Genomic DNA, 14931 nt, shown 5'->3' on the forward strand with positions numbered 1-14931 from the left:
ATAACAGCCATAATGCAGGTGGCAGCACATCATCACAGAGTCAGCTTGTCCTGCTGTTTGCAGTCAGGGATTGATATTGGGAGAAGGAGGTGAGCCCTTTGGCAAGCACGTCCCAAGCTGCCTCAACACCTGCATGCAGCTGGTTGGGTTGTTTCAACTGAACCACAGGCTCCAGGCTCTGCCACTCACCCTCTTCTCTCTTCCAAATACTCCACACCCCACCATGACATTCAGTAATTGCATGTGTTTCAGCTGAGTAAACATGCTTTATAAGGCCCTCTCCAGTTTCTAGGAAGGACAGTGGCAGGGGCACTTTGAGTTGGGACAAATCCCTCTCCCTTCCAAGTGCGTTCAGGAGAGGACAAATGACACGGTCACAGATATACCCTGGCAGTCCCAGCCTTCTCACTACCCACAATCCTGAAGAGTGAAGGGTGGTTTTCCAAGGCCCATGCATGGCTCTGTGCTTGCTGTACATGCCTCCAACAATGCTACCAGGCTTCCCAAAAGTACCTGGTCTGCCATGTTGGCTCTCAGGACCAGGCCTCAGACTAGGAGTAGCATCCTGTTTTTCTGATAGGACAGCCTCATGCTTCACCAGCTAGGAAAGAAGCATCACTGTAACAGCTCATAGACACTGACCTCCATTCCAACTAGAAATCAGTAACTGCACATCTCAGATTCTGGGTGCTCTAAGACTTCTTTACAAAAAGACTGCAGCATTCTTCACTGATTCCAGTTTCTAAGTTAGTTTTGGATGCAGCTCTGTATCGAACATGCCACAACTGCAGTACCAGCCTAGAGGGAAAAACCTCTGCCACAACTTAGACTTGCAAGACAGAAGGCAGCTCAGTTTCCCAGCTGGGTGGAACCAAAAGTTTTGTTCAAAAGTAACATCCTCCAAGCAATGCATACCACACTTGTTTAGAACTGCTTATCAAAAGTATCTCCAGATTGCATTACAGCATCTTCACTGCACAGCGTTGTCAGTACACACTCCAACAGGCATGGCAGTGCCATACAGCTATCCAGTGGGGAAGTAGCCAAATTCAGATGGTTTGTCAGCCAACACTACTGAGGTTACTATGTGTATTGCAAAAAGCGCAGAAAAGGTGCAATTGAAACTAGGGACCCACTGTATGTGGCAGCATAGAAAACTTCACATGGTGCTTGCTCCAAAAGTCATGGCAAAGAGCATCATTTACCCTGAACAGCTAAATTTCAAACTACCAAGCTTGTTATCAGCTGCTGATTCTCAACAACTCTAAACAGCGTTTGATAAAGTCAGTTCTTGTTAATACATGTACTGCATAGGATGCCCAGCACTGCCTTTATCAGCTATCAGCACTTGCACACTGCTCCCCCTCTCCACAGTCATTGCAGTCCACCATAGCCAGTTCCAAGAAGCAAAGATAGGTCACGTCTGGGAAAACCATTCATCTGAAACAGCACCACAGTCACTATGCAAAAGCCACACACACAGGTTCTGTAGAAGTACTTCATTGCAATTCCTCAGGTTTTTTCGCTAGAAAAACCTCTATCTAGCCACTTCTCTTCGGGGTTTCTAAGTGGCTGCAAAGTCACCTCCTGAATTCAGACAATTTGAGCTCGTGTTTTCTGAACAGAATATAGACTCATCTCCTTAGAAATCCCTGTGCCTGTATGAAACCATTCATGAATGCAAATCAAGGCTCCTCCACTTGCCCTACCTGTTCAAGGGAAACACATCATGTCATCATCCAACCTGTATCACTTCAGGTCCCCTACAACATTCACACTCAATGCCAATTCACCTGCTTCAGACTCAAAATGTTTTCAGTTATTGTCATGTAAATTCTCATGCTAAAAAAAAATTTATCTTGGACACTTCTTCAGTCTTGGAGTATCTCAGCATTTCCTCAGGACTGACCTTAAAATTCAGCAAGTACAATTTGAAAGAGAAGAAATTGTACATTGTTGTTTTCAGCTTCAGCAAGGAGTACACAAGCCCAGGAACCCACATCACAGATGACATTCAACTGAAAAAAATGTATCATGCTTCTTTCCATAGTATTTTTTGTACTTCCTTCTTTTATTTTCCAAGAAGGAACTGGCACATATAGTATTAATCTGTACCATTGAGCCGTAAGTTTCTTCAGAACTAGAAATTCAGCCTTTGTCTTAATTACTGCACAACAGAATCAAAAGCAACAGAAGAACCTGAAGAACGTGTCAAATGGTTCAGGTTTTGAGAAAAGTTAAATAGTGACTTCAAGGAAAATACTGTTTCCTTCAGCTCCAGCATACACAGGAGATGCCACCAACACAAGTTTCCCATCACATTTGTTTGTAATAGACTAACAAGTAATCTAACGCTTTCGAAGATTAAATACATGTGTTGCATTCAAGTTATGCACAAATCATAATTACTTAATTATATGTACAAATATTATTTCATTTGTAATTTTGAATTAATGCATACCATAAGCACACTCTGCATCTTCACTGCTGGTTTTAGTTAGCCACAAGGTGGCAGAAATTTCAAAGTTAAAATAAAAAGAGTATTGTAGGCTGGTTCGGTTTTGTTTGACATGCTATGACTAGAAAGAGGGGGAAGTTATGCTTATGTCACCAGATTAAAAATTAAGGAACACACCAGTCCTTTTTCCACCTGTGGTGGAAAAGCAAAATTAAACCTATAACACAATACATAAAACAGATATTTAAAGGAAAAATATGTATAGCCACTGATTAAGTAAAATACTTAATTTTATTATCTAGGTTCAAATTTATCAATTGTTGAAGATATAAGCAAGCACAAACTAAGTGGCCTAACTTTCAAAATGACCAAATAAATTATCTTAGGTATTCAGAATACACCTTTGTGTGTATGGAAGCAGCCGTAAGTTTTCTAATTTAAAAAAACCAAATCTGTCTTCTGGTTAGTAGCTGAGTTCTTCTATCTTTTTCTGCTATTTTTCTATTATTTCCTTTGAGAAACAGACAACTAACACTGCAAAAAGTTGTCACGAAGGTTTTCAAAATCATGGCTAAAATAATTAAACAGCAACGCCCATCCTCTGCCACTGGCAAACAACCAAATTTCTTCCCTCCCTACACAAATAAGTTTGCTCCATTTTTTTCTTTTTTTTCATCAAAATGCAAGAAAAGTCAATGATAAAAACATAGTTAATTAAGGTAAAACACACAAGATGACCTGGTGAGCCGAAGACTGAGGATCTTTCTTAAAAGTCAATGCTTAATTTGTTGACAAAACTTTGATGTAATCAGAAACAAAGTTGCATATAAAGTCACAACATGAATTCCAAAGTGCAAGTTAGATGACAGTAACAACTGAATAAGATACTTACTGTCTAGCCTGGTCCTTATTGCCGTATGTTACATTTACAACTGCAGTCTCCGTGTCAGTGTTCACTAAAAAGGAAAATGGCATGGCAAGAGGTTAAGGTCTGTGTGCACTCATTTCCCACTACAAATTTAAAAGCAACTTGAGAGTTGACCCATACCTTGCTCACAGTTCTCCACTGTTCCATACTGAGCTAACAAACTATCCAGCACCTATAAGAGGTAAAAGAAGTGACAGATTTAAATTTCAAAGTAGATTAACAATAAAATAAAAGCTTGCAAAAACACTAAGATTTGTAAAACAATTGTATGATAATATTCAAGACATCCACTCCGAGGAAGAAATGTTAACTACTGCAGGAAAAACAAGTATATGTTACTAGTTTCCTTTTTCACATCAGAACGTCTGCAGTTAAAACCTCATTAATGTGAAAATACAGAACATAAATGCAAGAAGTCATACTTCACTGTAAGTCCCAAACTTCGAAAATAAATCTCCAAGTCACCCATTCTCAGAGTGGGCTAACCCAGAGGCAGGAGGAATTAGAGAAGAGCAAATCTGGAATAAAACTTTCTCCATTTATCCCAAGAACATATATCTAACCTTGTCGCTGTATGGAGTTGTTGGCTTGGTTTTTTTCCTCCCAACACACTTAGGTCATACATAAAAAATGTTATTCTCTTAGTGAGTGATTGCCTGCATATAGAAGGTAACCAGAATAACCAGCACATCAAGAGCTGTTTCACAAATATTTTGACTGTTTTCCCAAAGATCCATTCCAGAGGAACCACTCACAGCAACATCTTCATTATTTGAAAGTCATAATTAATTTCTCCTTCCATAGAAAGTTAAGAAGAAATGAGTAAAAATGTACAAGGGGTAAAAGAAATCTGAATGAAGTAGTTTTATTTGGCATTTTACTCTAGTCAAATGGAGTATGAAGGAGGGGAAACACTGAAACTGAGAGGAAATCCAGGTGTCAGAGTATTCCAGTAAAAGCATTAAAATACCCACAGCTGTACTGCTTCTAAAATTCACATGGTATATAGTTTGTTTTTTCTAGTGAGAAATAATATTGCAGAAAACACTGACTGTGGCAGTAAATCACACAGGACACAAGTACATCACTGTCGTGTATTGCATCCTAAAGTTTTGTCTTGGAAATTAAACTGATGCTGGAAAATTTCACAATTTACACTGAGCAGTGAAAAATTACACTCGCAACCTCTTCTTTGATTGTCACTCTTCAGCTAGCCTCTTAAGGGGAAATGTCAGGAAGAAAGGGAGGAAATTCCTTTGGGAAAGGAAGGAAACAAGGAAGTACACTTCCCTTTGCTATAACCAACAATTGAGTGTGCACAAAACCCCAGTCCTTTAAAGTGTAAAATTCAATCTACATCTTCATGAGATTAAAAATCATAATTTATAGTCTGTCAATGTACCATACACTTCTACTATAATGTAAAAGACATTAAGATAAATTGCAGTTTATATGCCCAAACTTAAAGACAACTTATATCAGCGTAATTTCCAATCTTTACCACCTACTAAAATTTGAACTGCACACCGACATTTCAAAGGTAACCTCTCAAATCAGGTATTTAAAAGGCAATGCAGTGCTCACCAAGTTTGGGCAATGCATTATTGCTTCTAACTGCAGAATTCCCCCATCTTTCTTGTCATACTTTAGACTCCAGTCTAAAGTTTTCTTGACAACTGTTCTGTTTTCATAGACAAGTTGTTAACTGTCCTCTCCTTCTACAAGTATTCTACAAGAGATTAGTCTAGTTAGAGTTTGCCTTTTCAATCCCCTAAAAAATAATTTTTCTACCACTCCTCAGATCTGACAGTTGGAAACTAAGTGAATGTTTGCTCTGAAATTCACTAAATATTACTGAAGCAGAGATGCTCCAGGGGATTAAAATAAATTAAAAGTCTGTGGAAGATCCTTTTAAGACAACTGAAATGTTGGCACAGAGAAGTAGGAGAGTTGTGAGGTCTTGCAGGTCTGTGGCTGTATTTCCACACAAGCCACGAGAGCCACCTCATGCAATTAGAGGAAAGCCTTCTTCCACGGACAGCTTAAGTGATCCACTGAAATCAGTGGGGGAACAGAGTCTCAGGTGTGGTTGGGGGTTTAAAACAAGCAAAGCAAGTCCCTGGCCTAGAGATCCATTCTGAGATGTTTAGTTGAAGTAGGATACTGAAGAGTTCATTAGTCTGATAAAGCAATTCCTTTTGTCCCTACAGTATGCCAACACCCGTGCTGTGTTACACAGCAGACCACACTATAATGGGAGTTAATGTCTTTAGTTATTACATTTGAACTGTGCAGACCACAAGCTCATGCCCACTAAGCCCAAAAGCTGCATCACTTCAAAAAAAACCAGAATTCCATTTTCATCCTTATTCATACAGGAAAAAAAGCTAAGCTAGAATACCAGAGGTACCACAAGGGTTTGCTGGATAATAATTAATTGATATTTTGTAAGATATTTCTATACTAAATTTATATTCTGGACTAAGCAAACCTTAATATTAAGACCCACATATAAAAGTCACCAGCTTCACCGAGAAAAGAAATGCTTTAAAGCTGAATCCACAAAACTTCTGAAAGTTACTACATTGTCTCTAAAAACTACTTTGAGCATGTTTCTAATCTGCCATCAGAAACATCTCAGCACACTAGCCTTGCACGTGCTCCAAGAAGCCTAAGAACCTAATGGCTCTTTGCTGTTAATGCTGAGGAGTAGCCCAGGATGGCACATTCAGCATACCACACCTCCTTCACCAGGAGTTCTCCACTTATGCTGTTCCTTAATCCTCTTCTAAGCCATTTCAGTCAGAGACTGTGTCCATCTGGGCTTTAATCCAAGCAATTTGAGTTCCCATGTTCTTAAAAGAGTTGCTTTACTGAAGAGATTTATGAGAAGTTTCCTCAAAGGATTGGAACCTGCTTTGACTGAAATGAGAAACAATCCTCTTCGGTCAAAGACACTTGCTCTCCGCAGCACTGTCCTCAGTAGAAGCATGTATTTTTGTCACCATCAGCCTTTTGCAGCAAGATTTTAAGTGTGATCAACACTGCAGGGTGTACCCTTTTAACTATATTGTACTTAAAATGCACTAGTGAAAAAGTTTCAGCAGCAATTGGGTTATGTGCGTGTGTGCGAGGAGCATGCTTCATGGGTGAGAACACTTTTAACTGAACCAGCTGATCCAGTTGGGAGAAGTCATTGCAGCTGTATTCAAAGCCAGATCTCTATTGTAACTCAATTCCAAAACACAGAACTCAACTCCTGCATGTGTTTCTTGCTTCACATGTATTTACTGCAACAGTCAGTTTCTATTCACATCCTTCATTTCTTCATATGTCTCTTTCGCAGCGTTTTCCCTCTCCCCAAATTTTTTTCTCTCTAGCCCAAAGCCTCTAGTTCTGCTGCAAAACAAACATGTTTTGTTTAAGCTGCTCTTCCGTAACACTCTTCGTGTACAGCCTTGTCGGGCAATCAGAACAAAATTCAAAGCCAAGTTGGTGGTGCAGCAGCAATTCTGATGAGCAGCTGAAAAGTTTATTTGTACAAATATTTAATCTAAGCTAGAAAAAAAAGGTCTTTCCTTTTCTTGAGCTCTCCTTCTAGCAGTTGTCTAAATTGGGTCTCCTGCTCTTGTTATAGCACAGATGTCTCTCTCACAAAAAGCTGCAGTCTTATACTGTGGACTTTCATTCATCAGTCTCTAAAAGCCAATTCTGACTTCATTATAAACAGCATTACCCTACACCAAGCCCCACAAATCGAGGCTGCTTTACAAGGAAAAAAAGAAAGAAGGAAACATTGCTCTTCAGTAGAGCAGAGAGCTTGATGCACACATTAAAATATCCCAGTTCTCATACAGATTTCACAGGTTTAGAAGTGGCATCTTTAAACAAATCAGAGCATTTGTTTCCTGCACTTTCAGAACAGACTATTTCATACATATCTTATAGTGCTGTAGGATTTCTGCTGTACACCATAAGCAAATTAGTCTCAAGACATCTGCCTGTAAGCACAGTTATCCATATTGTTTCTCTCTCACACATGCACTTAGCGATGGGAACTTCACAGTGGTGCTGCAGAACCTGAAGTTATTTTCTCCACTCATGTAGAGCAAATCCATTAGACCACCTCCCTTGTTTCCATGACTCTTGTGTCATGTTTACTAGGAGTTAAAATTAGACAACACAACTGAAATCACAAATAGTGGAGGCAAAGAAGCAGAAGGATTAGGGTCATTCAGTTAAAAAAAAAAAACACATGGAAATTTTTGGCTGCAAAGACTGAGTGTTCTGGATGGTTTAACAACAGAAAAAAGGTGGGAGAGTGTCAGGCAAGAAGATGAGGATAGAATTTGAGTACACATGGCTTTTTTGATTTAACAGAGGAAAGGTGGGGATGAAAGAAAACAAAAGAGCCAGGTAAGGAAAAGAGAGTGCAGGTAGGTACAGAGAAATGCTGATATCACTCCACATATCAAGTCTGGCTGAATCACTAAAGCCATCTGCACACTTCTAGTAGTCTCTTGGCATATTTAAGTCCACCAGGAAAAAAAAAGTAATTTTCAGTTAATTATATTAATGGCACCCAACTAATCTGATGTGACCCCCACCAGGCCTGGCATACTAGAATTTGCAGTGCAGCATGAGCAGAGCTGGCATGCTGTGACTTCGAGGTGTGAAATGACCTCAGCAGAGACACCAGTGCTCTACAGCCTCAGCAGCTGCCAATGACTGACCATGGCAAAAAGGCTCTTTAAAGCACCTTCAGTTTGGCTTAGCCTTTCAAGATTTTACAAGGAAAATTAAATATGAGAAACTTCTAACAAATGCTGGAGGAAGCAGCTATTTTTGAAAGGTGTGATTGGGTACACTGCATTGACTTTGTGGTGGCCGTGGTGGACAGGTAAACTAGGCTCCAGGTCACCCAGCATACCTCCTGGCCTGGGCAACCTGTCTGGAGCACTGCCACCCATCCAGAGCCCAAACATAGCAACTTTGCCCATTTTCATCAAAACAAAAGTCAAAGCATGTTGGTTCCTTGTAAAGACAAAGCAGCATGGACATGGAGCCCCCAGTCCAGCATGCGGTCTGCCTGGACAGTTATTTCTCCAAAGCCTTGTGAAGGCATTTGAATAGGCAAAGCCAGTCTGCAATGGCTCAATGCATTGCAGCATGTGGTGATGGTGTTTTTCATCTTGTAGGCTCTCCAATACCCAGTTTACTGTCTCATGAAACCATGACCATAGTCTGGAAGAATCAGAAAAATAAGTCTGGAAGCTGCTGAAGTCATTGTTTGCACACACCAGAAAGGCAGCGCCTGAAAACAATAACTCTGGCTTATTTACCACATCCCATACAAACCCTGGAGTGAATTCTTCTCCTGGGAACTTACAGTTACATCCAAATGTTCAAAACTAATAATAAGTTTACCCTATAATACAATTCTGTTTAGGTGGCATTACCAGGGTTTTAAGAATGTAAAGCTGAACCACAGAGAACAAAGACAAAATTGTCAAAGAAACTACTAATTGAGTGACCAATTTGGACACCAAGGGCTTGATTTTCCACAGTGCTCAGCACGTCTGCATGTTCAAAGGGCAGCTTCAAAACCACTTTTGGTAGTAAGGAGAACAGGGCACTTCTGCAACAGAGACCTGAGGCTCATCACAAGACAAGCTGTAGACAAGGAACACTGTTAGCAACTAACAGCAACTTCTGCTTAAGGAGTTAGCACAGCACCAGAGACCAGAATGCGCAGAATTCAGTTTGCCATGGCAGGATTCAATTCCCCTAACCAAAGGGGTTTGTCTTCCTGTAAGTTCTTAACTTGCTGCAAGAGTAAGAAAGTGTGTGGTGAGTAACTGGGTCACAACTCTAACGGACTAGTCACTTTCACTGTGCACACTGGACATGTGACAGCAGAGCCATCTTCCAGCCAGTGTCTCTCTCTACAGCACTAAGAGCAAACACAAGTCCCCCTATTTACCTCACTCTCATTATGGAACATCTGAAATGCTCAATGAAAAAGAGACAAGGAGGTAAGAGATGGTGTGGACTGTTTCGATTTTGGTGCTTCAAATTAATAAAAGATAAAAAGCAACTGAAAATAAGTCTCAGGTAGAGCATCACATGCAACTATGACTATTGCAAGTAACTCCATATACCACACGTGTTTATAAGTATTTTCAGATAATACAGGTGGACCATTTAAATTTTTCATATATATATATATACACACACACACACACAGCCCCCCACTCCTATGTACATAAAATAACTAACGGAAAGAGAGAGGACTAAATGCTTTGAAACCACACTAGTATTCAAAAACAATTAAAAGAACCTGCCTTGAATCTCCTAAGTCAAAAATTACTTAAAGTATAATTAGCATGATTAGATGGAAGAAAGTTGGCTTCTAAAGAAAAAAAATAAGGAATCCAACAAGTATAAGCAACATTACAGATTAACATCAGTATCACAACTCCCTCTCCCTCCCTTTTCTCAAATAAAAATTCATACAATGGGAAAAAAAATCCCTGAGAGAGTATTCTAATGAAGCCTGAAAATAGAATAAATTGCAAAAGAAATTTTTGGGCTACAAAATTAGCCCAGGTACTGAATGCAGCACGCCAGAAGTTCTTATGTGCTTTCATGTTCCCACATTACACCCTAAGCTGGAAATAGACTCTTGAATGTGTGTTAGGGAGAAAAGATTAGTGTGCATTACACTAAGGAGGTATGGGACAGGGGGAAAAATAATATCAAGGCTGGCAAATGGCATTAAATGGCCTGCAAGTCTGAAAAAATGTACTTGAGAAACATTTAAGAGAAAGGCAAAAAACCCTCACTTAGTAGATGCATGGGTGGTCTCCTTCACAAAGAGATTAAAGGGAGCAGGATAATTCGGTTTGGAAAAGAGTGAGAGGGAATATGATACAGGTATTATGAAATAACGAATCATGTAGAGATGGCCAAATTGGCAGCTTCTATTCACCCTTCAACTAAATTAAATGGAAACAAGTTTGAAAACACAGAAACACATTTATGCAACATTATCTGAATGCAATTAAGCACCACACAATATCTGCTACAATACTTCATTAATCTCCCTTCTCCTCATGCTAAAGGTGTAACTTCAAGAGCCGTTTCAGGTAATATTTGTGTTTATAAACCAGGTTAGCACTAACACAAATGTTCCTGATTCAGTACCCATCCTTATTTCCAAAAAATTAAAAAGCACTGTCACACAGATTGGTCCTTAAAGACAGCAACTGCTGTTTTACGCAGCTAATCCCCGTTCCCAGGATCTCCCTGTTGGCACTGCTGGGGCCCCCTCCTCCTCAGGCAGACGGGCTACCAGGACATTTCTGCGGCTCGGCATGAGGGAAGGATCACATGCCGGGCTGGCAGATGGGTGTTGTGAAACGTAGTAGGATGCAGCAGCAACACTAGCTCGTGTTCATCTGCCTCCTCTTGCATTGAGGCGGCCAGTTTAAGTGGAAACACTCTTCGCTACTTCTATGTTCTCATTTGTAGTTTGCCAAAGGGAAGGAAAAAAATAAAAGCTATAAAAGCATTACTATCCAGTGAGCACCCATTGCCCAACTCTGATTAAATGATAGACTACACAAAAGCAAGGGAGCCAGCAAATTTTAAAAGAATGTTTGGAAAAGACACTGGGATAAAGGATGATTTTTCTATGTTACTCACGACATTATATCAAAATTCAGTTGGTGCCTTATTGGGAGTTTCAACACTTTCCTGCAGAGGCATCAAGCATGGGTCTCTGTCAGGAAGACTGTGGCTCAGCCCTACTAGTGCAAGCTGCAGTGTCCTCCAGGCCATGAAAACCAGAACAGAAACGGTTAAGTCTTTTCCTTTCCCCCCTTCAAACTTTCAAGTCCTCTCAATTTTGCTAACTCCATATCATTACAGAAAATACATTCTTTTTAATTGCAAGATTTATCAAGGAAAAATGTATTTCTCCTATACACTTTTTTCTCTGTGTGTGTGAAAATAGCACTTTTAAAAGCTATTTTCTGAAGCTATTTAAAAGTCTTGATGCCACTTCATTACTGTTCTACAAGGCTGGTGCTAGCCTGATATTTATAGTTTCAGCATAATAATAGTTTGTTCATGTTAAAAAATGCCTTCTGTAAAGCTAGAATCCTGCAACTAAAACAGATATCTGTCGGACTATAAAAAATAAAAATTTTTTACAAATCCGTTTCTTAATCTTCCTTTGGAATGTATCAACAATTACAAGTTCCAAGAAATCCCTCCACAAGAGTACAGGCATCATTTCAAGAAGAGACCACAACAAGTGTGAAAAGTGTTCCCTCTGGTACAGGTATGTTGGTGCATTGTAGAAACAGAGCCAAGTCAGTGCTCAATACCAGGGAAATCTTTCCTGGGAAGACTATCCCATATTTTTAACATTAAGAATTTCCTCTAAGATATGCTTATAACTATCTAAAAATGATAGAGGGAATGATAGTGAAAAATCCTGTAAAATGGATTTAGTTCACAGATTAGCACAGATAAAAAGAAAGTATATTAGAACTCAGATGGAGATCACATCTGAGACATTCCCTCTATTGTGCACAAGATGCAAGATGACAAGCTTTCAGGAAAAAGATAAGTCCTTAACAACCACTTCATGAATATCTTGAATCTCTTTATAACCAGGAAAAACTATAAAAAGATTGAAGCTTTTTACTGGAGTTATATATACAGGATTCCACTTCCCTCTTGTTAAAATGGTCAATCCAAATGGTTAGGCAGTGCCATGCCTTTGGCTTCCCAGCAGCCCTACTAAAGGACAACACCACTGGGGAGCAGATATTTCAGAGAAGGTTTGGATTCTAAACAAGTCTCTAAAACACAAGAGACTACTGAGGGGAGGGAATTGTTACCTGCAATTACAGACACATGGGCTGGGTTGCTGGATATCCTCATACAAAACTTTCCCTTGAGCATGTCACTTGCCTAACCTCTCTTGTTTTCTTGCTGGCATGACAAAACTCCTGTACCTGAATGCAGACTGTCAGTAGCTGTCTCGTGTATCACTGGGCAGCCCAGTTACTTGAACAGTTGTAACACCTATACCTAAAATTGCCAAACTCATCCCCACAATCCCCATAGCTGGAGAAGTTTAAGGGTTTTTTTCCCCTAACCTACCTCTCCTGTTTTGTATGGCTATTTCCAAGGAGAGGGGAGGGAAGAGGACAACCTTATGTAGCCCCTGCTGTAGAGACTGGGCACTGAAAAAAGTAGGGGAGGTTGTAGCAGGACTCAAGCATTCAAGTCTGGGATCAAAAAAAAGCAAGGGTTATACACACTTTATAGCAAGAAGTGATCTTGGTAGAAAAATTACACTACCTTCAAGTGCTTGAACTTCTTTGAGCTGCAGAATTGAATTAAAATCTACACTAAAGATGCCGACAGTGCTAATGCAGAGATGAGAGTTTTGCAAATAACAAAAATTAACGTGGTGTCACAGCCTTCAGTCTGCAGAAACATAAACCTCAGAGCAAAGGGGAAATGGGCTGCCCGGGGAGGTGGTGGATTCACCATCCCTAGAGGTTTTCAAGACGAGACTGGATGTGGCACTTAGCACCATGATCTAGTAACAACGGTAGGGTTGGACTCGATCTTTGAGGTCTCTTCCAACCCAGCTGATTCTATGATTATATGAAAGGGGAAACAGGATTTTTGAGTGCAGAAAGTTTCTGTAATAAAACACATTATCTAGCAGCTACCTAACCATTCAGAGAGTCACAAAAATAAGAGTATACATATTTAAAACACCTCAAACCAAGTTACTAAAAAAAAACCTTAAAGAGATTATAGTGAAATTCTGTTAAACACACAATGACCAGTATCTATGAGATTTCTAAGTCTACCTTAGAGAATCCCAGCGTTATGGCCAACTCAAGCACTGATTTGAAAGGCAAAGTTTAAGAGAAGGTTTACAAAAAGCCACAAACTTTTGAATGCAATTATCTAAACTAGAAATTAAGGCTGCAAGATATGCACTATGCTAATAAAATTTGACCTATATATACCCAAACAAAACAATTCAGAACATGAATGCAGAATTCTAGCTGACAGCTTGTAGACTATAAATTACTCTTAAGAGTTTTGAAGGAGCAGTCGAATGACAAGATGACTGGAACAATTCAAGGAGAATGGCTACAGTTAAATGAGTTAAGTACACCTAAGGTGTAACTTCTGGCTGTTTGCATTCAGAGCCTTCTACAAAGAGGTGAGAGTTTTCCATTTGCAGCCTTGCAGGATGTATTCAGTCACCAGCAAGCTCCCACACACTCACATTTATTGTTCAGCCTCATTATTAATATATTTAGAATATGAAAACAAAGGAGACACAATCACAAAGGACACAAGTTTACACCATCCCACTCATTTTGCAGTAATTAATACTGTGCAGTTGTACAAACCTGAAAACTGAAATACCCTCATTCCTCACATGCACTGGAATTCATAGAGGAAAGAGGGAATACTAAATAACACGGATGATATATAGTTTTGGGCCATTTGTTGTTCTTTTTTTCAAAGACAGAATTGCTTGCCTGGAACATTGTTAATTGCCTGCTATTCCTCAGACTTACTTGTGAAAAGCAGAAGAAATCAAAGACAAAGCACCAGAGGTCTGCTCTATTCTTACTGGCTTCAGTGGCCCCACAGGACAGTTTAGACTTAAGTCATAGAATCATAGAATCAACCAGGTTGGAAGAGACCTCAAAGATCATCAAGTCCAGCCCTACCATTGTTACTATAAAGTCTCTGTCTTACATTCTGTAGCTAAGTTTTAAATTCAGTTAATCATTTTCTGCCAAACACATCAGGCTTTAGCAGGCTGAAAACAAACAAACAAAACCAAACCACTAAAGCTGTCCTTTTCAAAAGTCACCCTTGCGCAATCATCTGAGCACTTTGGCAACACCAGGTGCTAGACTGATGCACTTGGCCTTAAGAAAAAAACAAACAAACAAAAGCCACAATAGAAACTTGGTATTTCCCAGAAACATAGACACTCAATTTTGATCTAACTTTTCTCTTATGCTCTGATTCAGGCACAGCAAGTATTTGAACATGTGGCTCCAGTCATGTTCCACTCTTGTTCCATAAGTAGCTCCACAAGCTATCCTCCACTCAAAGTACTTTGATCATCTGCAGCAATATTCTCCTGAGCATGAATCAAAACCACCTATAGTAGTAATAAATTAAGAGTAAAGGTGAAGAATACCGCAGAGCACAGGGAAGTTATATGCCACTTACCAGTTTCACATTTACTGTACAATAAATTATCTTTCCTTGTCAAAACAACTCCTTCTCCTTAAAAAACTTTAAATTTAAATTTTTTGACATTTAAAAAGCCAGCACTGTTTAAAATAAGGGAAGTGGGAGTGTAAATCCCCAGTATATGCCTGTATGAATGCACACTTCATTCTGATTTTTGCACTGATTCATAGCTAAATACTCAGCCCAACAGAAGGGGAACTAGATTTTTAGGCACAGAGGGAAA

The 14931-nt window shown here is 39.5% G+C and overlaps 1 protein-coding gene across 1 annotated transcript in view; it reads right to left on the reverse strand.

Moving 5' to 3' along the window:
- The window catches only part of IGF2BP3 (insulin-like growth factor 2 mRNA binding protein 3), an 87149-nt gene that overhangs the window by 38076 nt on the left and 34142 nt on the right, over window positions 1-14931 (reverse strand). Inside the window, exons 2-3 of the mRNA XM_009070668.1 lie at window positions 3507-3558; window positions 3351-3414 (exon numbers count right to left, since the gene is read on the reverse strand). The gene's annotated coding sequence lies outside the window, so the exon portion shown is untranslated. The remainder of the gene's footprint in view (window positions 1-3350; window positions 3415-3506; window positions 3559-14931) is intronic.

The sequence above is a fragment of the Acanthisitta chloris genome, unplaced genomic scaffold (genome assembly GCF_000695815.1).
Source record: "Acanthisitta chloris isolate BGI_N310 unplaced genomic scaffold, ASM69581v1 scaffold26852, whole genome shotgun sequence".
Lineage (NCBI taxonomy): Eukaryota > Metazoa > Chordata > Aves > Passeriformes > Acanthisittidae > Acanthisitta > Acanthisitta chloris.